This window comes from Anser anser, assembly GCF_964211835.1.
Source record: "Anser anser genome assembly, chromosome: 13".
In the NCBI taxonomy this organism is placed as follows: Eukaryota; Metazoa; Chordata; class Aves; order Anseriformes; family Anatidae; genus Anser; species Anser anser.
Window position 1 is genome coordinate 2,674,428 of NC_139734.1, and position 23,573 is coordinate 2,698,000.

At 40.8% G+C, this 23,573-nt stretch overlaps 1 protein-coding gene across 3 annotated transcripts in view; it reads left to right on the plus strand.

The window, feature by feature from the left end:
* Positions 1-23,573, plus strand: part of GRIA3 (glutamate ionotropic receptor AMPA type subunit 3) — a 402,836-nt gene that overhangs the window by 57,054 nt on the left and 322,209 nt on the right. For all 3 annotated transcript variants that reach the window (XM_083797757.1, XM_083797756.1, XM_083797755.1), the window contains exon 2: positions 1,939-2,074. The gene's annotated coding sequence lies outside the window, so the exon portion shown is untranslated. The remainder of the gene's footprint in view (positions 1-1,938; positions 2,075-23,573) is intronic.

The window sequence follows — 23,573 nt, forward strand, 5'->3', positions numbered from 1 at the left end:
GAGGAAAATCTGCCTAAGATCACCAAAGAATTACCTTAAAAAGTGAGAGGAGAAGGACTGAGGAAGAAACAAGATTTCAAGAGCAGCAGTATAGTTGCATACCACGTACCAGCCAGCAGGAGCGTGGTGGTGTTCCTGAGATGTGAGCAAGGTGAAGTCATTCGTCTTGGTTAGAACAAATGCAGAGAAATGCCAAGTGAGGTACAGAAATAGTAAGCAAAAAGTACGCTATGAGTTGAAATGCAAAAGCAAAGTATAGTTGAAGGTCAGGCTCTTTAGGGTGGGAACAACTGAATCGTGCTTGTGTTCTATGAGGAGAGATTAGAAAAGGCCAAAAGTGATTAGGAAAGGATGAAACCATCTGAGGGAAATGGCAAGGTGAGAGTAAAGATGGGACAGAAAACAGGTTGCAGCAGGGTTATGAGCACCTTGGGCAGCCTCCGAGGTCAGGACTCTGCACTCTGGACAGGGCTGGGGACAGGAGGAGGCAGGTGAGGAGCTGATCACTCCTTGATCACCCTTGTAGGGCAGCCAGCAGGTCGTGTGGGGCAATGGCACCACCGGTAATGCACCTGCATCGGGGCAGCTGTGCATGTCTTGCACCCCTCTGCCACTCTCCCCAGAGCTGCTCTACGTTGCAACCCTTCCCATGTTATATATTGTTTTTAAAGCCACTTTCACTGTTGTGACTGTCTCTACAAATTTCCTCGTCTTGGCCCTATTTGATGAGCAAACAGCACTCTGGTTCTGCTGTCACTTGCTCAAGAAGAGAGGAGGGAGATGTCTTGTGCCGGTGACACTTGTACTCAGTAGGATTTGTCCTTTGATAATGATATATCAGTGTCATGCCCCAGTCTGCTCTGATGAGGCATACACAAATGAGTGCCAGGAACAGGGCAGGATGTCATAGAACATAATTTTCATTCATTTGTGTTTTTTGTTACATTTTTTATGCTGCCCTTGCTTAAAAAGCAAGGGAAATATTTTGGGCTTGACTAAGTCAGCCATCTTCATACAACATTTGTCTGCTAGTGAAGTTGTGCCTCCTTTTCCCTGCCGCCTCATCTTCTGCCTCTAGTGTTCACTGTTATGCTCCCACTTGAGTCTCTTTCTGCTGCTGACAGGAGACAGCAGCAGTGGGTTTCTGCTTCTATTTCTACCTTCTATTGATTTATTTTTTTTCTATTAGAATGAATGAGGAGGGTGTTGGGCTCAATTTTGCTTTGAGTTGCTTACTCTGTTGCATCCTAGGCTCTGTAGCTTCTCAGTGCTCATAAAAGCAGTTTGTAATCATCAGCATTTGGATGCAACTTCCATGCAGGTGAGAAGTATTTAGTAGCTTGGACTTTCCTGATTAGCTGCAGCGTAGTCTAATTAACCCCTGTGTCCCTACTGAGTGGGCAATAACCACAGGCTGAAGGGCACAGCATTGCAAATGATGATGTGAGTAGGCTCTTAGTCTTCACTCCCATTCTAGAGCTAACTGAAAAGTTCCTAAGCAAGAAGCATGTTGGTTAAAAGCTTTGACTTTTAGATTAACAGTCTTTTTTTTTTTTTTAATGAAGGAACTGGAGGCGGGATTTTATATATAGATCTATGTATGTGTATATACACACAAACATATGTGTGGACCATGCTCCTAGTTCATGCTCTAAACAGGATGTAGTAATGCCATGTTCAACGTGGACTTCAGTTCAGGTAGAACTGGAATATTTTTGGTGTTTGTTTTCAATCTCACATAGTGTGAGTTTGTGTAGTTTGTAGCAGTGTAGTTTGATCTCGTCCCAAAGGCAGATAGGTACAAAATTGTTCCTTGCTCTTTTCCGACAAGAATAAACTGAGTTTGTTTTATGAACCTCTTACACTGTTTTCTGGAGCACATGTTTTCCTTAGTAATCTAACATTGAAATGATTCTTTTCTTCCTATTTTTCTTTTAGATTGTGAGGTCCGGTGATGCCTGGAGCTGTGCAGGGGTGTTTCCCTGAGGAAGTTGCCAGTGATACGTGTACTGCTGAGCTGACCGCAGCACTTCTTGCTAGAGCACACCTGTCAAGAGGATGAATGAATAGCATGGTAAGGATGCAGTGTGTCTTCAGTTTAACGAAGAAAATGGTCCTCCGTTTGTGGTCAACCTAGAACTGAAAGTCAGTACACTGTTAATCCGTGGTTTCACAATCACAGTGCTTTCTGATTAGTGTTACTGTGGAACAGGCAAATCACAGGGCACTTGTGTTTTGATCTTAAAATGAAAAATTTGGAAAACTGAGGCTGAGCTGCTTACTCTGAGCTGTAGTATGTAAACTGTGTGTTGTGGATGCTTCAAAAGGAATGAATTTGCATGGCAAAAGAGGTATCTGTGTCTAAGTCTAATATGTCTAATGGACTGAATGTCCATTAGGATGCGGAGTTTTGTGTGCTGCCATTTCATTTCAATTGAATTGTGAATATTTGCTGTTGCTGATTATATTGATATGTAATTATTACCATGAGAGTCTAATCCCCTGAAACCATTGGTCACTTGGTGTGTGTTCATTTAGCTATAAATGCTTTTCATTTTCCACTTGTGTTTTATCATTTAATTGCTTTACTCTCTTCAACATCACTCTTTTTTGATCTCCTGTTAATCATGATTTGGAATGAGAATTAGCCCTTAAGCGAACAGTGCCTCAAATCTATCTTGCTTCTTTGTGTGTAGTGATGACCTTGTGTTGGACAGAAAAACTACTAGCTATCATGTTAGATTTTATAATAAGAATTGTCTTCATTATATTTGAAAATTACAGTTTGAAAAAAAAAAATAATCCAACACTTATATTGTAAATCAACAGATTATATTTTTGAAGGACCTCAGATTCTAAGAAATCCTGCTCTTCTGGAAGAGTCTAGTAGAAACCTTTCATTAAGAAAGTATAAAATCTACATCTCTTTTTCTAAGAGTTCTAGGCATGTTAAACTTCTCCAGTGCGTGAAGGGAATCAGGTTTGTAAACACTGCTTTTAAAATAGGAGTTGCTGTCCATGGTAGTGATACATCTGGGTAATCTGACAACCGAAATGACATAAAGAACTGTATCCTCACTGACGTTGTTTGAGCCAGGCTGTAGAATGGCAGCAGGACTAAAAAGATGGGTCAGGAAGCTGCCTGTGATACACTTGGGAAACCAGGGTAGTTCTGCTTTCCATCCACCAATTCCATCCTGGGCTGTGTTTGTTTGTGTATGTTTTCCTCTCCAGAAGAGAGGGTGAGGAAGCATCAGGGTTGTTCACAGTCCTTTGGACAAGGCCTGCACATGCATCTGGAGAATGGGTTTGCAGGTTGCACAGCCACTCTTTCTACTCTTAGTTAAGACAACAGCAATTGCTTAGTTTCTACTTTGGGACCCACTCCATTTCCTCTTAGTAGAAAGGCCCTTTATTCATTGTAGTGAACTGTATTTGTAAGCCTTAAATGTTTACGTGTTTTGTCATAAAATTAATGAGCATCCACCCCCTTAAAAATCTCATTAAAGTTCGTCTTTGGCAGGTTGCCTCCTAAAGACTCGACAGCACTTTGGTGGCTGATCTGATCGGAGTGTCGTCTTATTCCCTCCTCCTTTCCCATCTGTTTGTATCCACCTCTTGTGTTACGAAAATAAACTGTTTTGGGGTAGGAACTGTTTTTCTTTTTTCCCTTGTAGCTTGGTGCAATGCTGTCCTGGTGCACAACTTCTCTGCAGTGAATTAACCTGTGCTGGTTTCTGCTACGCTATCGCCACTACCCAAACAAACTACTTGTATGGTAGGCTGCGTGCTGCAGTATGTGTGTAGCATATGACAATACAAATAATTGCCGTGCTTTCCTGTATATAAACTGCGTTGTACACCTTCCATTTCTTTTAGTAACACTGGCACCTTGCTTAAAAGCAAAGGTATAATCTGAGGGACTGTTGAGCTGAACAAAGGGATGGAGGTATGGAAGCTCAGAGGCTGAGGAACTTGTAGGGAAAAATGAGGTCTGGTCCCTCCTCCCAGATGTGAACTCTACTGCTACCAAATCATGAAGAGAGGGATATTGGGAAGCTTGTGCAGTACAAATAAAACTGTAGCAGGATTTAAAAAAAACTTAAGTTACTTCATATAATGCTGCTCTTTGTCTACTGATTTACTGTGGTCTGAGATGATACAAGGCACAAAGTAAGGAAACTGGAGGCACAAACAGCTTACATTAGCAAATTCATTCCTTGCCTTCCTTTGAATGTGTTAAAGTTAAAATTCATTAAACAGCACTTCAGGGGTTGCAACCAACATTTAAAAAAGGCTTCTTTTCAACAAACAAGAAATAGTAAAGCCAAATGCAAGTACGATGATAATATATATCAGTGCTTCTTTGGTAGCCCTTTATTAAGTATTTGTCTGTAAGCAATTTTACAGCTGATTGCATTGTCATGTGTATGCAGTGGGCTGTTAGAAATTGGGGAAATTGTTGTTTAGGAACACCAAAACTTTCATACTTATATATAACTCTGAACAATCATTAATCGTTTTAAAAATTTCTGGGGACAGATAACATTATAAACTGCCCCTGGGATGTGTTTCTGTTTTATCAGCCAGCAGTTGTAAGTAAGACAGAAATGGTGCTTCTAGCTAGTTTTGTTTAAAACAGCAGGAATGAAGAAAAAGTTATCAGGATGTGAAATGTGTTAAATCATAGCAAGAAAATTCCTTTCATCCTGAGTATGGCTGCTGACTGTCAATAACTGAGATTAATGCTACAGGAAACAAAGCAGAAATGTTAAATATAATGACATTTAAAAAAGAGCTATAACCAGTTTATTGAAGGAAAGTGGTTTGAACTCTGTGAGCTTGGCAAATGGAGTTTCAGAATCATTCTAAGATACTTTTGCCTCATTTAAATCATCATAGGAGTAAATTAAAATATATTCTGTAAATGAAATCTGGTCTCCTTCTATTACCTCCTCGAAGGGATATGCACACTCCTGATTCTTAAAAGCAACTGGAACGTCTTGACTGTGACCCTGAAATCCTGTATTCCAGAAGGTGCCACTCCAACAACCTGCTTATCTGATGTGAATACACTGAAACAGAGGCTGCTTTAGCAGTGCGTGTTCCATTAACAGTGAAATTGAGCCATTTTCTTAAAGCTTTGTTTTGTCCTTTAGCTTTCTCCATTTCGTATCTTAAATAAGCATAGTTCCTGGCAATGCTCGGTGCTGCTGCTTGCAGGGAAGTGCAGAGCCTCGTGGCTTTCTGCTGGCTGCCAGGCAGCCTGTAATAGTTTAGTTGAGCCACTGTTTTAGTGGTGTGGCATTAACCTGGATGCATCTCCTCTCCAGTTAAATTCTTACAAGTTCTGCAAAAATTATGTTTTAGCACTTCCAGGATCAGTTTGGTGACAGTTCGCTCGAGAGTTGAGGGGAAGATGGATTGACAGCTCAACAATGTAAGCCTCGTTGCTTTGGAGAACCTCGCCAAAAATGTTTCATGGTCCAGTGACCTTGGTAGAGGCAAAAAGGCTCAACAGCCCTCTTAGTGGGGGGCCTAGAAGGAATTTTATATCAGAGATGTTGGCAGAGCTGTTGGTTAGAGTCTATGGCCAAAGATCTCTGTAGTTCAAGGTGCTCTGACATTTGAGCCCTGTATCCAGCTTCATAAATTTCTACAGAGCCCTAAGGATGCAAGGGAACATCTGTGCAGAGAGGCTGGCTGTAGAAGGACCCTTGGTCTATGACTGCAATGAGCTTTGGTGCAGGAAACGTGAACTCTACACCTCTGATCATAAAGGGCACAGTGCCATTTACCCCTGGCATGCTGCTACCTTCTTCCCCTTGCTTGAATGTTGTAATTACTCCACTAATTCCTTCTCCATTTATTTTACTAGTATCTGTAGCTCCGAGTCCTGTGTGTTCTGTACCAGTCCAACTCTGCATGCCAGTCTGAACTTGCTTTCATCTTGCCTGCCTTCCTGCCTAACACAGGCCATACAGCTTTCTTGAAATGATTTGGTGATGAGGGAGGCGTCTTTCTCTAATGCTCGTTTAACTGGGCGTAATGAATAATCTGTCCATCAATATCTCAGGAAAAAAAAGCCCACCCTAACCTATGATTAACTGAGAGCAATAAACATGTTTTAGATTGAAAAGTTAAAACTAACAGATTCAAATTGGCTGCTGAGGTTGATTAGTAGAAGTAACTAATTTCTCTGGCAATTTCTAGCCTTTAGACACAAGTCTTTGAGGTACACTTGGCCTTTTTTGCCTGTCTGATGGATGAGTAGCTCCTGTTAATATCCTCAGGGTGGCTTTTGTGTAAAATAGGTATGTCTGTCAGCTGAGTGGTGCGGGGATACCTCGGCGGGCTCCTGTCATCACTGCGCTCCCCTCCTGGCAGATTTGGGCATCCTGTTCATCCTGGGAGCTGTCTTTGTGCTGCTGAGAGGGACAGAGGAGTTTTGCCACTGTAGTATCTTAAGACTGGCTTGTATCAAACAGTATGAAAGGTAATGGTGTGAAATTTCACTCACGTACGAGTTGAGAAGCAGAATGTGCTCAGATGGGAGTGGGGCCAAGAACTCTTAGAGCATAACAGAAAGTGACCCTTGGAGATGCTTGTTTGGGAGCAGCTTTCGTGATGATGTGGTGATTACTGCTTTAATGAGAAAAATAAGTAGACGTATAACACGAGGTGAAGAAACAGCAGCAACAAAGGGGATCAAAGAGAAATGACATAAAGGCTAACAACAAATGGGAGTGATAGGTGGGAAAGTACTACGGACCTTAAATCTGAAGAATATAGTTTTCCTGGAGCAGGCAATATATGCACTACTTTGTTTAGTAGCTATCCTTTTCTTTAGTGGTAAAGAATCTCTGCAGTTATTGTGGGTAATCATCATCTCCACAACAGAAGCTCCTGTGAAGAAATAACTTCAACCCCGTACAGAATAGGAGAAGGGTTTGTATGTCTCTGCTCTTCAGAGGCTTTGTGCCCTGCTCAGAGGGACCAGGGGCTTGACCGTACTCAGGAGTCAGTGGGACTGAATGCCCTTGTTTGAAGGCACCTTTGTTAATTAAGATTCTATAATTGCTTTGTGTTGTGTGGTAGCCTTGGTCTACTGATACTGCTTACAGCATGTGTCTTTGTTTGCTGATCTTATCTGCAAAACTGTGAGTTGAGAGGGGGAATGAATGGTGCAGGGGATTGCTGATGGCTTTTTGTGTAGGCTGACTCCTCGTGGACTTGCTATCTTAATAGCTCGTGAACATCTTCTGCAACCTTGTGTGTTAAATGCTGAAGTAGAAAATGGAACTAACATCTCAGGAGAGCTTGTGGGTGGAGTTTGGGCATTTTCAGTGTAAACTCTTGTGCTGTCATGATGTATTAGTGTGCGCTGCTTTAATTGTTGCAGTCGTTAAGAAACAGGCTCAGTTATAGGACGTGACCAACCACATTCTTTGTTTTCTAAAACTGGAGGTTTGTTAACTAACGTAACCTTCATTTTTCACAAAAAAAAAAAAAAAGGCGTACAAAATACCATGTGATGCTGGCTCTGAAAGTCAGCACAATATCTCTGTAGCAAGTGGTAGATGAACTGAATTTTCCTGGTTTTGGTGAACAAGGAAGGATAGGTGACATGGGTGATGCTGTATGGCCAGAGTGATGCTTGGCTGTTTCCTGTGGGGTAGAGCCACTGATCAGACTCAGAAATCAGGGTAGGGTTGAGATTTTTGTTGTTCTTTGGGTCTGGCTTTTTTTTTTGATGTGCTAGAACAGTTTCACATGACGTAGGTGAGTCTCTGTTACTGTTATAGTATTACTTTATAACTGTAAATGCTGGATCAATAAACAAAGTTTGCTGGCTTTTTACTAATCTACATTCAGTGTACATCTTGACTTTTTCACAGTTAGTAAAATATGTTTCTAACACTATTTGTACTGCCTTATTGACTTAAATCCTGATTCTTTCCAATTTGAGTAAGGCAGCATGTGGAGTTAGAGGAAGAAATGTTTCACTGAGTAGATTATCAAAAACCGAAAGGAGAAAGTAGTTTTAAAGATGACTTGATCCTGCTATGTACGTCACTAAAAGTAACAGAAAGCTCCTAAGCAAATGGATGCAAGTTTCTGGATGACACAGCCTAAATGAACTCTTTCCAGAATGATGTTCTGGTAAGAACGAAGCCATCTGTACTGAGTGGGAATACAGGTAATGGGGGTCTGAGGTGCTTTTGATTCTGGAGTGGTAGTATTGCAGCCAGGTGAAAACCACTGGATAAAGAACTTAAGCTTATTGATGGAGTATGTCGGGAGAATAACGCAAACTGTACGCACTCTGCCAGTTTATTTTGAAAAGTTCTGTCTCATTGTGCTTCATATTACAGCAATGAATTAAGTTTCAATATTTCACCTGTTCATAGGGGTAGTATATTCAGTGACTATGAGAGAGTATAGCACCGCGTCTCCTTGTTGGCTGAAATGTCTCAGCAATAGTTTTCCCTGCTGCATTTCACTCTGAAGCAAAATGGCTGCATCAGAAAGGGTTTCCAAATCCTGAATCTTAATGGTTTATTTTTTCTTGTCTTTTTGACTTCTCAGCGTATGTCTTCCTTAAATTAAATAATAATGTTTAAAAACCGAGCTATTGTAGGTTTTAAAAATGAGAGAGTAGTATAGAACATAAAAATAATTCAGAATTCAGTTGAAAGTGTTATCTTCCAATTAGGTATCTCTCTTTTGTTTTGGAGGGGTTTTGGGGGTACTGTCAGCAGTATTCTCAGTGCTTGAAATATTACTTTTCAGTAATCTGTGTAGGGAGATTAGTAGGTGAACACATAATTTCCTGTGATCATAAAATAAAGAGCTTCAAATAGAGGCTTCAGACTCTTTGGGTCATACAACTTAAATTAACTTCTGGGTTGTCCCCCCCTTTCAAAATGGCTAAGAGCAGCGTAAGGCTAGCTAGCAGGGGTTTTATCTATTGAATCTTGCTTACAAGGACTAATGAAGAGGAAATGGGAGCTTTTGTTGTAGGAACTGAGTGAATCTTACGGCTTTTATAGCAAACTATTTGTTGATTTAGTGGAAGTTGTGTTTCACTAGCAGGGTAATTCATCAGCATCAGACACCAGTAGTACTGTATGTGCTAAAATCAATTTTTGTTGTGAGGTTCAGAGCTCACTAGAAGTCTTATGCTTTAAAATAGCTTTCTGGGTATGACAGAGAAGAATCAAATGATTACCATAAACTGAAGTAAACAGACATGCTAAGACCTGTCAAGCTTTATCAATCAAAGCTATTTAACGAAAAAACTTGGCCATTTTTATCCTTGTTGGTAATAAATACATCCATTCTCTGGAAAAAACTACTTGGGGAAATTCTTATCATGTTGAGCTCCTCTGATAGTACGGTGGTAGATGAAAAATGTCAGAACAGCTATTAACTGGAAACAGCTTGTATGCTAGCAAATGATATATGAGTGCAACAGGCCACGATGGTCAGGATGCCCAGCCCAGCCTGGGTTTTTCCTGGCTGGTGCTAATGTAGGAGGTTCTGGTCCATGTTCCTCTGAAGACTAGTGAAGAAGACTACCTGTGATTTTATCTTTTCACAATACGTATGTGAAAGCTCTCATTAAGCTTGGCAGGACTGTGGATGAGACAGGGTAAGGACACAACTAGCTCTGTCCCACAAGTCTGTAGCTGTTTAAAATCAAGGCAAAAAAGCAGTTTCTGAAATCTGCATTTTTTCCTCAGAACTTGCTGTATATCTACGTTAAGAGGAAAAATAAGAACTATTAGTGAAAAAGAAATTAACTACATGCTAAATCAGCTCTGCATATACACATTTACCTGATTTTGTAATTGCCCGAGCTGAGCTATTCACAGAAATAACTGCTTAAAGCTGAATGCTCAGGGCATAAAAATTACCCAGAGTTGGAAGTTATTAAAAACATGTAGCAAGGCAAAATAGTATTTGTGTTTAAAAAAAAAAAAAAAATGATTAAACTTTACAGTGTATTATTGGAGTCGTCATCTTTAGATCCTTGCTAAAGGTTCATTCAGACACACCAGTTTTCCATTAATCATGCAGTCATTCCTGGCTTGACTTTCTGGAGACAGATATTTTGCAACATGTGAGCTTCAGAGCTTATCAAAAACCTGGTGTTAGTCATGCTCTTAGTAATATTAGAGAATGTTATTAGTACTGTCACTTCCAGAGCAAAAATGTGTATGGCTGTACCCTGGGAAACTTGCTTGGAAAATGACACATCTTTTTCTTCAAGCTTAATCAGGAATATATGCTTAATGGACCACTTCATGCGTGCAGGCTCCATGAAGTTTTAAGCATGGGGTGTGTTCAGCTTCATTCTGAAAGCTCTCCCAAGCAACCATGAACACTTGGCACTGCTGTACCATGCTCTCTCCTCTTACACGTTCACAATATTACCTGTGTATTTCTGACAGGTTGATTGCTATCAACTAAGCCTGGTTTTGCAGGTATAAATAATAAACTCACCATTAAAAATTATTTGCATCTTCCAGGTAAGTCACCTTTACTCTTCTGTGTCCAGATCGGATGCTTAGGGTATATCTACCCTTAAACTGGAAGATAAGCTTGCAGTGCTTCCATAGGTTCCTGTATGTTGAAGAAGGGGCAGTGGCTCTGTCGGGAATGAATGCCAAGTATGTATCCACACACCCGGCTGTCGTGCAGATAGTGCTGAAGCCATATGACAAAGCAAGACTTGCTGGCTTTGTCAGTTACAAGTAACTGTGACGTATCTGTGAAGTACTACCAAATATTTAAAAGGAAAACATGGAGTGGGTTATCTAAACAATGCAACTAGAAGCATCCCATCCTGGCAATGGTCTGCGACTTTTACCAGAGCAATTGGAAAGCAGCATGTGATGCCTGCGTTAGGCTGGCTGTTAACAGACTTCTGTGATAACCATATGTGTAATTAGGGTGACTTAATTTAAAAAGAAACAAACAAAAAAAAAACATCTATGGGCATATTTAAGACTTTCACATACAAGATTTTAGTCTATACTGCTGTGAAGATGAGCAAAATGTGAGGACACCAAACTTACATGAATGCCTGTAAGTGTTGTGCTGCTCTGACAGCTCTAAATCAGGAGAGGGATGACTGCAGCCTTGTGGTACTGCTGGTGATTGGAAGGTGCTGAGGAACATAAACACACAAACCACTGTTCTGGGTTAGAGCTAAGGTTTGTCTTCCCTGCTCTTTGTTTTTTTGTACAGGAGAAAAATTAACCCCATTCTGACAGGGCTCATTAATTTGTATTCAGAAAGTGTCTCCTGCCTTACAGCTGCTTACAAATTCAGCCTTTTTATACTACCCTCTGCTGCACTGACCCTTGATCCCTTCCCTTTGTGGCCATACCTGCAGCATGCAGCGTGCTGAAGGAGCACCAGGAAACCACAGGGTCCACTTCAGCTGCAGCCCAGGTGTTGCTGCTAGCTTTTGTGCTGCTGCTCTCCCAGGAGAGAGGGCCCGCAGCCAGAAAGTAGCTGCCTTGTCAGAAGCTGAAATGGAGAAGACTGAAAGGAACAGAATACAGGCTTGTTTATAGTATGCCATAGCTCATTGCATTTTGTTGTCCACATCTTTAAAGATGGGCTAATGGAGAAGGGGAACTAATCCCGTGGGTGTTGAATCACTTCTGATGGTGAGAAATGCAAGCATAAAATTGCAGTATAGCAAGGCGGTCTCCAAAAAACTTTCCTAAGAGTAAGCTTTTTTTCCCCTACTGTGCAAAACAACTAGAAAATTTCTATTATAGCCATGCTCTTCACCTGAGTTAATAGCTTTATATCAATGACTGGCTTGCCTGTGTAGCCTTCCTCAGATGACAGAACACGACAGTATTTTGTCTACTTGAAATTTCACTTTTTATTTATGTTTCATAATTCTTGCTCTTTGTCATGGCAATAAGGAGCTAAAGAGGAAAATGTCATATGGGAAAAATGGCATTAGTACACACAGTACTCAATGTGGCCCAACTAGGTTAAATTGATTTTTGTTTGCCAGTGGTGGGTTCTCTTATATATGCCCCAGTTTTTTTTGACTGTTTTGGTTTTATGTTACAACTGATGAAATCTGACCATATGCTTGTTACTCTCTTCCCAACTTTGTTCCCTTTCAATGTTCTTGGTTTGTGGGAGAACTGGGTCATGTTGTGGTTGCCAGAGAAGTAAGGGCAAGCTGTAGAGAACAGAAAGGGAGAGGAAGCTTTGTGCAGAGCTAGTGGGACAGCTGGGCTACTGTTGAGGCAGATGGTCCTGGTTTGGTTTTACTTACCGTGCTTTTCCTTTTTACTACAGAACAACTGGCAGAAAATTCAACAGCTGAGGAAGGTTCTAGTTCTGTGCAAAAAAATTGTACCACTCTGAGAATGGATCATAATCTTATGTGAATCTGCAGGTTGAACAATAAATCTCCTTCTTCAGTACCTTATGGTGGCATTAACCACAAACATGAGCTATGTTTGTAGGCTGAATTATGATTCAGAAATGGCAGTAAGAACTGATTTTTTTCCTCCCTGTTAACCAGTAAAATCATAAACCAAACTGTTTGAAAGGTCTTTGTGCATATTGGGATTTTCAGTCATTGACCTTTAGAATGTATCATCCATATCTTTGTTTCAAAATTTCTTCCAAAGTTTTTTTTTTGGTATTTATTTGTCTTTGAGTTATGTGCTTCTTAAACTGAATCTAGCTGCAGTCTGAAGTAGGAGCCCAGCTCTTTTTCCCTCAAGAATAAAACCAACAAATGCTAAACTATAATATTGGCAACCACGATACAGAGGAACTCGCATTATCATCAGCTGTCATTCTGATCTGACAATACTGTATTATATTCTCAATAGATACTTCTGTGAGCAAACAATGAGTGGCATAAATGACTGTGCTGGTCTGACATGGGGAATTTGACTTGTCAGTTAGAGAAGAATAGGGCAAAAATTGTATACATGGCCAAAATATTTAGCATAAAAATTCTTGTGCTCCTCCATCCTGCAGAAGGAAGAAGGAAAGTTAAGGGGAAAAAGAGGAATATATTTAACAGATGGAGGAGGCTGCCTGGTTGTACTACCTCTGTCAGCACTGTAGTCTTCTGATAAATGAAGTGCCTTGCATTTGCTGCACAGCTGTGGATACTAAAAGAGAAATTGGAAATGCATGCTGCTCAACAGAAAAGCAACGATTATTTGTATGAGCTCTTCACTTACTGGGCAACTCCAATATGTGCGGTGGCAGGGCTGCAGCGTAAATGATTGGGGTTACATTCTTCTGGAGTAGACCCTCTTATGGGCTCTGACCTTCCTCGGCTCATTGCCTAGAAAGCAGTGCATTTCAGCAGAATGCAGCCTCTGATGGGAGACACATTGCCAGTCACAAAGGAGTTTGGCCCTATTTAATATAGTCTTAGCAGAAATATAACCAATTTACTCGCAGGGCTCAGTTCCTATAGAGTGGGTAAAAATTGGTCTTGATTACATGACCGTTTAGTGTACTTTTAAAAAAAAAAAAATCTTTCAATCAACTTTGAACATGGAAAAAAAATTAGTATGCAGTTATCCCTGGTAACATGGCTGCTGTTCTGTTCAGCAGAAAATCTCATGAGTTATAGTAATTTACCTCTTATATGCTTTCATTATATCTTTCTTATAACTGACCTTTGTGAGGAGGCGTTAGTTCTAGAGTACTTCAGCCCTGCTTACTGTCCTGGAACATATTTTCCTAGTGTATAAAATGGTCCTTAAAGATCTGCTTATCTACTGTAGTATAATATTCTATGGAATTAGACTATTTTTTTCCATTGGAAGCTTGCATCAGTCTTGTTACCTTAAATGATATAGAATACTTGGTAGTTCTAAACACAGCTGTAGCATCAATAAATTAAAATGCCTGCCTGGCTGTAAGGTTTATAGGTGCTTTAGGAAGAAGCTTTACTTACAGGAGGGTTATTTCAGAACGATCTTATATGTGACAGAATAGCACTCGAAGGCACTGTGAGGATCAGAGCCTTTCTGGTGTAGCTCTATTGCAGATGCAGTTTAAAAAAAAATAAATAAAGAGCCAAGAGAAATTACAAATGGTAAAAAGCAACTAGGGAAACAGCTTTCCCTAAGTGGGGACGGTGTGGCATGTTGGCCATTGATTGCACATGAAATGGATTCTTAATTTGGCACTTCCACAGTAGCATAATAGTTTACCTTCGGAGATAAGTACTTTCTGAAGAATAGACTTGAAAATGCTTTTTTTTTTTAATCTTTATCAGAAGAGGACTTTTAAGATGTCACTGCATTTTATCATAACTGGCCAGTCTGGAATGAAAAACACCCATCTGTAATAGAAATTGCTTGCTTCTGACTGTAGCACCCTCTGTCCAGAAACAGTCTTGTGGATGGTACTGCTCACACATGGATCATTAACAAAGCATTCGAGCTGCTCTGACCTAACCCACTTTTGTAGGATTAAAAGTGATTTAGAAATCACGAAATAACTAACTAGCTTTATAGATCTTCTCACCTTGGTTGCTTTGTACTTGTATTGGTAGAATTAGGCACAACAGTAGACAAGATGATTTCCTCAGGTAGGAGAAAATTTAGGATCATGTCAGCAAAATGACTGCTTTTGCCAGTGAAGGAAGCCAGGAAGACTGGAGGGAAGGTGAATCACTCTAAGTGTAGGCTGTGCAGTGCATTTACTTGAAGATCTATCCTGTGCCAATAGAAATAACACAGATAACTGCGCAGGACCTCTGCAGCCTGCAAAGCATAGGTCAGAAAACTGAAACTAGAGGGCGGTGATGGAGTTCTAAGCTCATTTGAAATAGGCTCTTTGCTTGAAGGCTTACCATTATGGTTGCACATATCTTTGGGCATTTCTTGGGGTCTGTTTAGTAGAGACGAAGTTGGGGAGAGGGGGAAAGTGATTCCATTTCCAACATCCCCCCTTGTCCTCCTGTACCAGGGCATCGGAAAGCTGCACGGTTTGGTCAGGTCCATGCCTCTGACTAAAACAAACCAGAATCCCATGCAGGTTTTGCACTTAAGCCAACATGTGCAAATCCCGGCCTGAGAAATACCACTGGGGCTTAGCAATACGCGCAGGGCAGCCCATTTTCATGCACTGTTTAGTTCCCTGCCAGTTTAAGCACCAGCATGATGTCTCTTCTCTGAGAATTTGGGATCTCGGGACAATTAGTATACAGCATAATGAATTTCATAAGTGAATATGGCAATATCAAAGTGAAAATAAAGTCGGGCAGCAGGTAGCATACCCCCAGCAGGTTTTCACCACAGTACCTTTTGTAGCAATGCTCATTGCTGCTGACACCTCTGCCTTTGGGGACATTAGCATCAGTTTTTGAGATCTTTTTTCAAAGACAAATTCTGAGATAATGAATGATTTGATCACACCTCTTTTACACCACAGCTTAGAAGTCCCAGAGAAATCAGTGGTGCAGCATTTGCCCCTGGAGCTGCAGTGCTGACAGCAAGGCTGCAGCAGGCCTGCAGCTGTGTTGTATCAGCACAGGAGCTTCCTCTGCTCACCAGGCTTTTGTAGTAAGACCAGCAACCTTTTTCTTTTTTTGCCTCGAGTTAAATAAACTTTTGGCCTGAATTTAAATAGATTGGGGGCTGGGGGGACTGTAGCTGTGGCTTTGGCATATTTTCTTCTTTCAAGACTTTTTTTTTTAATTCAGTAGAAGTTCTGAGTGGGCTTTTTGCTGTATGTTTGACTGGAACCTCAGCCGACTTATCTCATCAGCACTTCCCCGGATTTCTCACCTTTCCAGCAGAAGGTAGTGAAGTGTGTGGCTGGGCAGGAGAGGGAAGGTGGCACCCAGACCCTGCCAGTAGCTCTGTGATGGGCTGCAGGCACACCTACTGATTCTTGTGTTAAAAATTGCCATTATGTGAAAATCTCAACAGAAAATCAAGAAAATGTAGTAACTCAGGAAAGCAGAAGTGTTCTGTCACCGTGGAGTTCTCTATAACTTGAATACCAACTGCCTTGAGCAGCACTGAGCAGGGAGGTGCTCTTACCTCCCTGATGCCAGAGGGACTGCTTCTCTGAACTGCCCCCGCAGCAATGCGGGAGGAAGGGGTTTTAGTCTGGCCCCGGTTATCCTGACTACAGCTTCTTTTTTCTCCTAGGGATACTCACTGCATAAGATCTCTTCATAACAAAATGTTTATTTGAAGCCTACACTTAGTGTAGGTCCCTTACGTGCCCTAGGTGGGTATCAGCCTTTGGGTGGGCCCCCTGCAGCAAGCTGGCCAGTAGACGTGTGTCACTGCTTGCTATACAAAGCTTGAGCTTCCTTAAAAAAAAAAAAAAGTAAATAAAATAAAACATTGCAGTAAAGAGAGATTGCTGGCTTCTCTTCTAATGGGAGTAGATTTTGGTATCATTTGCCATATGGAAAGTGTTTAGTCTGTTCTTTAACCATAATCATTCTTTTATATAGCCTTGGCCTCTAAAACTCCTTCTGCCCTTCTTGCCAGGCAATCTAAAGGGTTTATTTATGGAAAGTTTTGTTTATAAAATTAAAAATTTTTGCAGAGGGTGCATTTTTAAGGCCAATAAATAGTTTTCAGGATGGTTGCATTTCTTGCAATATTTTTGTATGCTACGTTACCTTGAATAATTCATAGGCACTGTATAGAAGAATTCTTATTTAAAAAAAAAGAAGACTGTAGTAAGTAATTTTTGTTTTTCTCTTAGAAAAAAAAAAATATATATACACACTTTTAGTATATTATATAGGCTTACTACTGAAACCTATGCTTTCCTTAACTGTGATTAGTTTGGAAACACTGCTTAGTAGCTGTTAGATCTTTTATTTTTGTTGTTTTTTTTTTTAAATAAACCTGCAACAGCAAAATTACATTTCGTTTCTTGAGAAGAACCAGTGCGTCATGCTTTCTGATTGAGTTTGGAGGAGATTTAAGCTAGTATATCAGCTGGTGAATCTGAGTCAATGATTCAATAGCCAGATGTCACTTTAAAAATCAAAGTTTGCTGACGAGATACCAAAACCATTTTAGTTTTCTTTATTAATAGTACTTTAGAAAAAATTTCACTTAAGGGTCTCAAATCATTTTAAAGAAGTTTGAAAAAAAAAAAAAACACAGAACAACAACACGACCACTTTTCCTGCAATTAGAAAAGCTGAAACATACAGTGGGGGGAACGGTGATTAAGTGTCAGGGTGGAGCAGTGGTGCATATATTTATACAATTCCTGGCCCTGAAGCCACCTGGTGTGTAGTGTCCTGTGCACATGCTGCTGAACTCTGATGGGCTCAGAAATGGGGAGCTGGGGGTTATGGTGAGCTAGGGACTGTTCTTAAACATTGCTTTAGAAACGGAGGGCAAGAAAAGGGGTGAGTAATGGGATTTTGAGGTGTGGCACCGCATTTGCATGGCAGGGAATATTCCTGGATCCCTAATTCTGTGGGTTCCCCTGTGAGAAGCTGGTGTGCCCTCACTGATGGGAGAACCCGAGGGACTTGCCCACTCCACAGGGCTCTTGCACATTGGGCAGTGGCTGTCACTGGGGCCTTGCTCATAGCCCTGCGCCCATACCCTGCCCAGCACTGTGCTGCCTGATGGAAGGGGCGGCTGGTGGAACTGTGCTGACTGGTGCCTCCCGGGGACCTGGCCCAGGGTCTCTCATTGCAGGAGAATCTGTCCTTTACAGCTGAGCTGCACAGCAAAGGGAAGATAAATGGGAGCCACCCCTGTAAGCCATTTCACACGGGCTGTATCAGACCTCACAATGGGCCAGGACTTCTATTAGGAAGGCACACGTGCTTTGTGACACTTCATCATGCTATTTTCATCTATTTTGAAAATGGTCAAAAATTGGATTTTCCTTTGGGGAACACAAATTCATTTTTAAAAGATAGTCTTTTTTTTTTTTTCTTTTTTTGAGTGAGCGTTATAGATCACAATAAATCATAGTGACTGGTGATAACAAAATATTTGTTAGGATGAAACTGTTATATTTGATTGGACATTAATCATCTTTTCTTTGTGCTGTGGAGATGGGTTCCATGTAAATTGTTCACTAAAAAATACATAGTCGGTGTTGAAAATTAAGTGACACGTTGGATGGTAATATATTCCCTTTGAAGTAATAAAGATGGATGAGTCTTTTCATTATGACTGCTGGGATCTGAATGAGAAATATTTTGAGAACCTGACAAATACCAGGGGTTAGGGCTGCAGGCGGTGATAACTTATGGTCTGTGTTTTCACTGAAACTGTCAGGATGTGTGGCACGGATCGATCCTGATTTTAGACATTTACCGAAGAATTCCTCCCGTTGACAGTATTGGCAGAACAGCACCGGCTGTAGTAGTAATAACTTGGGCTCAGCCTCGTTTATTTGGCTCTCCTCACACAGTGCAATCTGACGTTTTTGTTCTGTAGCATTTTCAGTTTCATCTCCTGTGAATTAAAGCTGTCATGCTCATACTGGATGGTGACGCTTGTTCAGGTAGAGGAGCCAGCGACATCTGCTTCAGTGACCAGATGACCTTTGTCACATCGTCCTCCTCCAGCTGCAGCCAGCACAGCCCTGGATGCTGCCTTCCCCAAACCTTAAAACCCTAAAAAGCAGGGCTGTGAAAGAAACACACGGCCTTACCCAGGCACATCTCTTCTTTTCCCCTTCTCTGACACAAATTTAGCCGGTAAAATTGAGTCTTGCCATCTCTCAAGGTTATGTCAGTCTGCCCCAAGTCTTTTTGGGTTGCTCTGTCCTTTCCAGAACAGCCCTCTTCTCTTTGAGCATGAATACAGTCTCAGGTTTTAATTTTGCTTTCTTTGTTCTTTCTCCTTCCACCATCTCCTTTCAGAGCCCATATTTCTTTATTAGGTGAAATATATTACCCAAATGTATGTGCAACACATTTATGTACCGTCATTTTACAAATTAGTATTAATTTGTGAAGCTTCATTCTTCCTTATACATTTGCTTGACCGTGCTTCAATTTTCATTTTAAATGAATCTTTGGAAGTGGTTTCACCGAGACATGGTTATCCTGCTGTTTCCTTACATACATGACCGATAGTTTCCCTGCGGCTCCTTATGACAGAGAGCTCTTAAATAACATCTGCAATGAGCTGTGTGATGTGATAAACAAGAAAACGTTAATAAAAACCTTGGCTGAGGAGATCTAAAAATAGTTCTTCCCCCTGATTAAGTAGTGATGGCGAGTCTTAGTGGGCATCATGTTGGGAATTGATGCTGGCCTCTGTTTGTAGTAGAGCATTTATTTAGTGTGCTTAGGGTGGGATTATCCTGGTAAGAGAGCACAAGAACAAGTTGTCCCCATCCCCAGAGCATTACCTTAAGCAGGTTTGTGTAAGGAGGGAGCTTTAGATTGGAAGAACAGGGCTTTTGGTTTCATGCGTTGTATACTATAGTGTGTGATATGAAGCATCGTTGAACTCAGAAGACCCAGGGATTTTGGCGATTGAAGAATTTTTTTTTTTTTTTGCTGTTAATGCTTTCCAGTTTGAGATTGCTGCAGCTCAGCGTTACTTGTTCGTTACTCGTCTTACACTCGGCTTTCTTTAAAATTGTATATATTATTTTTAAAAAAGCAATCACACTGCTTCCAAGATATAAATGTAAATTTGTTGAGACTATTGCTGAGAGTTCTTCATAATTTACACACTGGAGTCCTTTGCAAACGCGTAGAATAGCTCTGATTAAACATATAACAAATGCAGAAGGCTCATTGTGGAAATGAAAAAGGCATTTACATCACTTTGAGGAGTCACTGAGCTCCAACGTGGATGTTTCACAGGCAAAAGGAAGGCCAGGAGAAGTTGTTAAACAGCAAAGCAACATCCCAAATTCTTACTCAGGAAGCAATGTAAGGTCTGAGGAAACCCCTCAGGAGTAATAATGCCCCCTTGTCCCACATTTTTGTTGAACTGCATTAAAAACTATTTTCTGCCAACTTAATACTTTAAGAAGATCCGTTTAAAAGCAAACACCAAACACACCCACCGTGTCAGGGCACTGGTTTCATTTTAACTTCAGGCCACTGTTAAGTTGGACTGAGTAAGGCTTTGAGTGTTTCAGTTTGGACTGAAGAAGGAAATTCCCATAAGGCCTAATAATCACAAGTGCATTTTGTTGTGCCTGGTGCTAGATTCAGTTTGGGTTCTTGTTGCAACAAGCTTTGCAGTATTCTGATTCCAGGTGTGGTGAGCTGGTTGATGAAAGGAAGGGGGGTCTCCTATTGAGGTGAATGCCAGCAGAGGAGAAACTTGGTTGGGTGATGTCAAGGCTTGTTACCTGCCCCCAAGGCAGACGTTGGCTTGCCTGCCAAAGGAGGCTGCCAGTATTGTTGGAGCTGGGAAGATGTTTGGGTGATTTAGCTACTCTGGCTATGCACTGAAAAATTCATGATGTGCCATCAGATATAGAGGTAAATGCATTCATGTTTTTTATGGATATTGTCACAACAGTCTGAAGCTACTGTTCTGCTTTTGGGGTTCTTGTCAAGATAGTTAGTTAATAAATACCCAGCTTTCTTAGAGGTAGCAATTTTATGAATACGATATCTGTGCATGTATCTATTTTCCAGAGAGTGTAAGGCTCTGCAGGAACGACTCCAACCAGGTATATTGTGGCCATACAGTGGTGGTGTTCTGGTAGTTCCACCTCAGCTTGTCTGCTCTTAACATTGGTGCCAGTTGTATTAGTGCAATTAAATTCTAACTTAAGTGAACTGGGATATTAGGAAAAGCTATTTATAGACAGTTTTTGTTTCTTGGCAGTTTGAAAGCTAAGCCTGCAACATTGAAATGGGTTTACATTTTTCCAATTCCTGATGGGTGTTCTGTGGGTTCTTCCCCTTCCCCCAGGCCAGAGGGTCAGTGCTGATTGCTCTGTTTCTTTTATGCTTTTTTTTTTTTAATTATTATTAGCAGAGAGATCTTGATAACTTTCATTTTGAAAATTATACTGGCTTGCTGCACTTCTTTGACCTTTTCAATATTCTGTAATTAGATTGGATGCAATTCCTCATTTCCTCCTGTTTACAGTCTTGCTAGCCTCTGGGAAAGGGATGGAATTTCCATTTGCTCAAATATAAAATACTGCAAAGGTCAAAGCAGTGTAGTATAAAACTGCATTTCACTAATAGCGTTTTAAGGGAAGGCTGGGGGAACAGGAAGCATTCTACTTGTGATTCTGCAGATCAGGTATTATCATGCAGATTTCCTGGATTTTCTTCAAAGCACATCACCTTAATGCATAAAATTACCAAGCTGTGGTGTAACCTGGCATTGCAGTATATTGGATTCTATAGGGCTCCGTTAGAAGATTCTTCAACAGTATTGGATGCCTTAAATTCTTCTTGATATGGACATTCTTGCAAGTGATTACAGTTCTTGAAGCTAGGGGTCTATGATACACTAAATTGAAATTCAGTGCTGTTTTTTTTTTTTCACTCCATAGACTTGTATAACCAAATCTCAGGTATTCAAATGGTGCCAGACACAATAGCATCATCATAACTAACACTATAATACAAGACAGGCTTTTTCCCTTTTGCTGTTGTGAAGTAGTAACAAAATTCTGTGGACTGTCTCTGGTTGCTGAATGTATGCCCTTGGGCTACCCTCTGGTTAGTTACAGTGGATGTAAGGTCGTGATGTGTGTGTATGTGTCACAACACATTTGTTCTGATTGCTGTGTATGATGCCTCATTCATTTTCTAGTGGAAAGCTGTAAATATTGTTCTGTCATTTTACTTGATGCCAGAAGATCATACAGCCTCTGCTCTCTTGTAACCACTGTGTTGTTTATGTGAAGCATCTTCAAAATCTCAAACATCAATAAAATGAAGCTATCCTCATGTGGGGGAAAAAATATAATAAAGTCTCATGTCATCTATTTTCACCTGGCATCTACACCATTTATGCTGTGTTTCAAGTCATGTGGAGGATATGTGTGGTGCATGTTGTTTATGCTGCCTTCTCCATTGGGCTGAGTTTTATCGTGTGCTGGCTGAGGTGATCGCGTTGGAGGTGAAGTTGTGTAGCGCTGTCTGCAGTGGCAGCGTTCAAGTTGGCTTAATGCCATTCCAACCATGAATGGAGATTGCCTGTTTTCATCCAAAGCTCTTGAAAAATGCTGAGGTGGAGATTCTGGAGTATGTACAAAATATTTGATCAATAGTTAAATCTCAAATGTGAAGCACTTTGGGGGCAGCCGGTGGTGTCTGGTGTCTGAATGTGGTCTTTTTATCGGTCCTCAAAGGATCTGCATTGCCTAGTGCTTTTCCAGCCTTACAATTACAGGTGCTGTTATGAGATGCTTATCACTTAGAATGGAAAAAAGGCAGAAAACTTCATGATGTTGGGCATGAAACAGCGTCCAACCCATCCTTGATGTATACAGCATTTTTCTTTCATGTGTGAGAACTTAAATGCTATAGCAGTGAGCACTACAGAAATTCTAAATGTGGGAACCCTTCCGCACTTACAGTGAGCTTCTAAAAGAAAGTGGGTGCACCTTTACTGCTATTTTGTAGCAGTGTTATTCTGTCAAAGCATTTTTGTCCTGAAGCTTAATTTATGATAGTTGCACTTCCTTCTGTAGTTCGAGTATTAATCTAATTGCCTTTGGGTATATGGACTGGGTTTGTGGTGGACAATTGCACTCAATTACAATGTTATTTATTAAAAGGTATATATTATGCCATGGATAGAAGGATCTCTTATAATTAACTTTTATAAGCTGCAATTACACAAAATTATACATTATGATTTTCTCCACGGGTGATATTACTTTGTGGGAACATAGTCAAGAAATTGGAAACATTCTTAGGCTGTGTTGTCCAAGGGTCCTGGACCATTTTAGTACAGTTTGGATGGATGTCAGATTTGCCATACAGTAAGCTTGTGCAAGCACTCAGCCAATCAGAAACATTCCGTGGTTTTTAATCATCCTGAAGGGACTTGAGATGGCATTTAATACGATGCTAGTGCTGCAAGCAGCCAGCATCAGTACAAACATTTATCTTCATCTGCCTATGGGAGGTAGCACAGCTGCACCAGCCCAAGCCCCTCTGTGGGGAAAGGGAAGTGAGCAGTCCCCTGGCTTGTTCCAGGCCACGTATCTGCCCAGGGATGAATTCAAGACCTGAGGTCAGATCCTCTGAATCGCCACCCTCCACCTTCCTTTTGCTGTCAGTTTGCCAAAAGAACATTTTTATTGCAGAACATGCAACTCCTCTTCAATGGGAGACAAGTGAGGTAGTGCTTCTGAATTGGGTAGAGAAGGGGGTTATGTTGGGGTCTTTCCCATCCTTTGTGCATACCCCTAACTGACATTCAGGCTGTTCTCTCTTCTGACAGTCGCGCTCCTTCCCCTTGAATAACTTTGACCTGAACTGTAAAAGCTGTTCCCAGTGCTTTCATTGAATATTTTTGTTGTTGTTGTTCTTGGTTTTTTATGTTTGTTTATTTCTTTGTTTTCCAGGGGAGGAAAGCTTAGAAAAATAATTGGGTTCC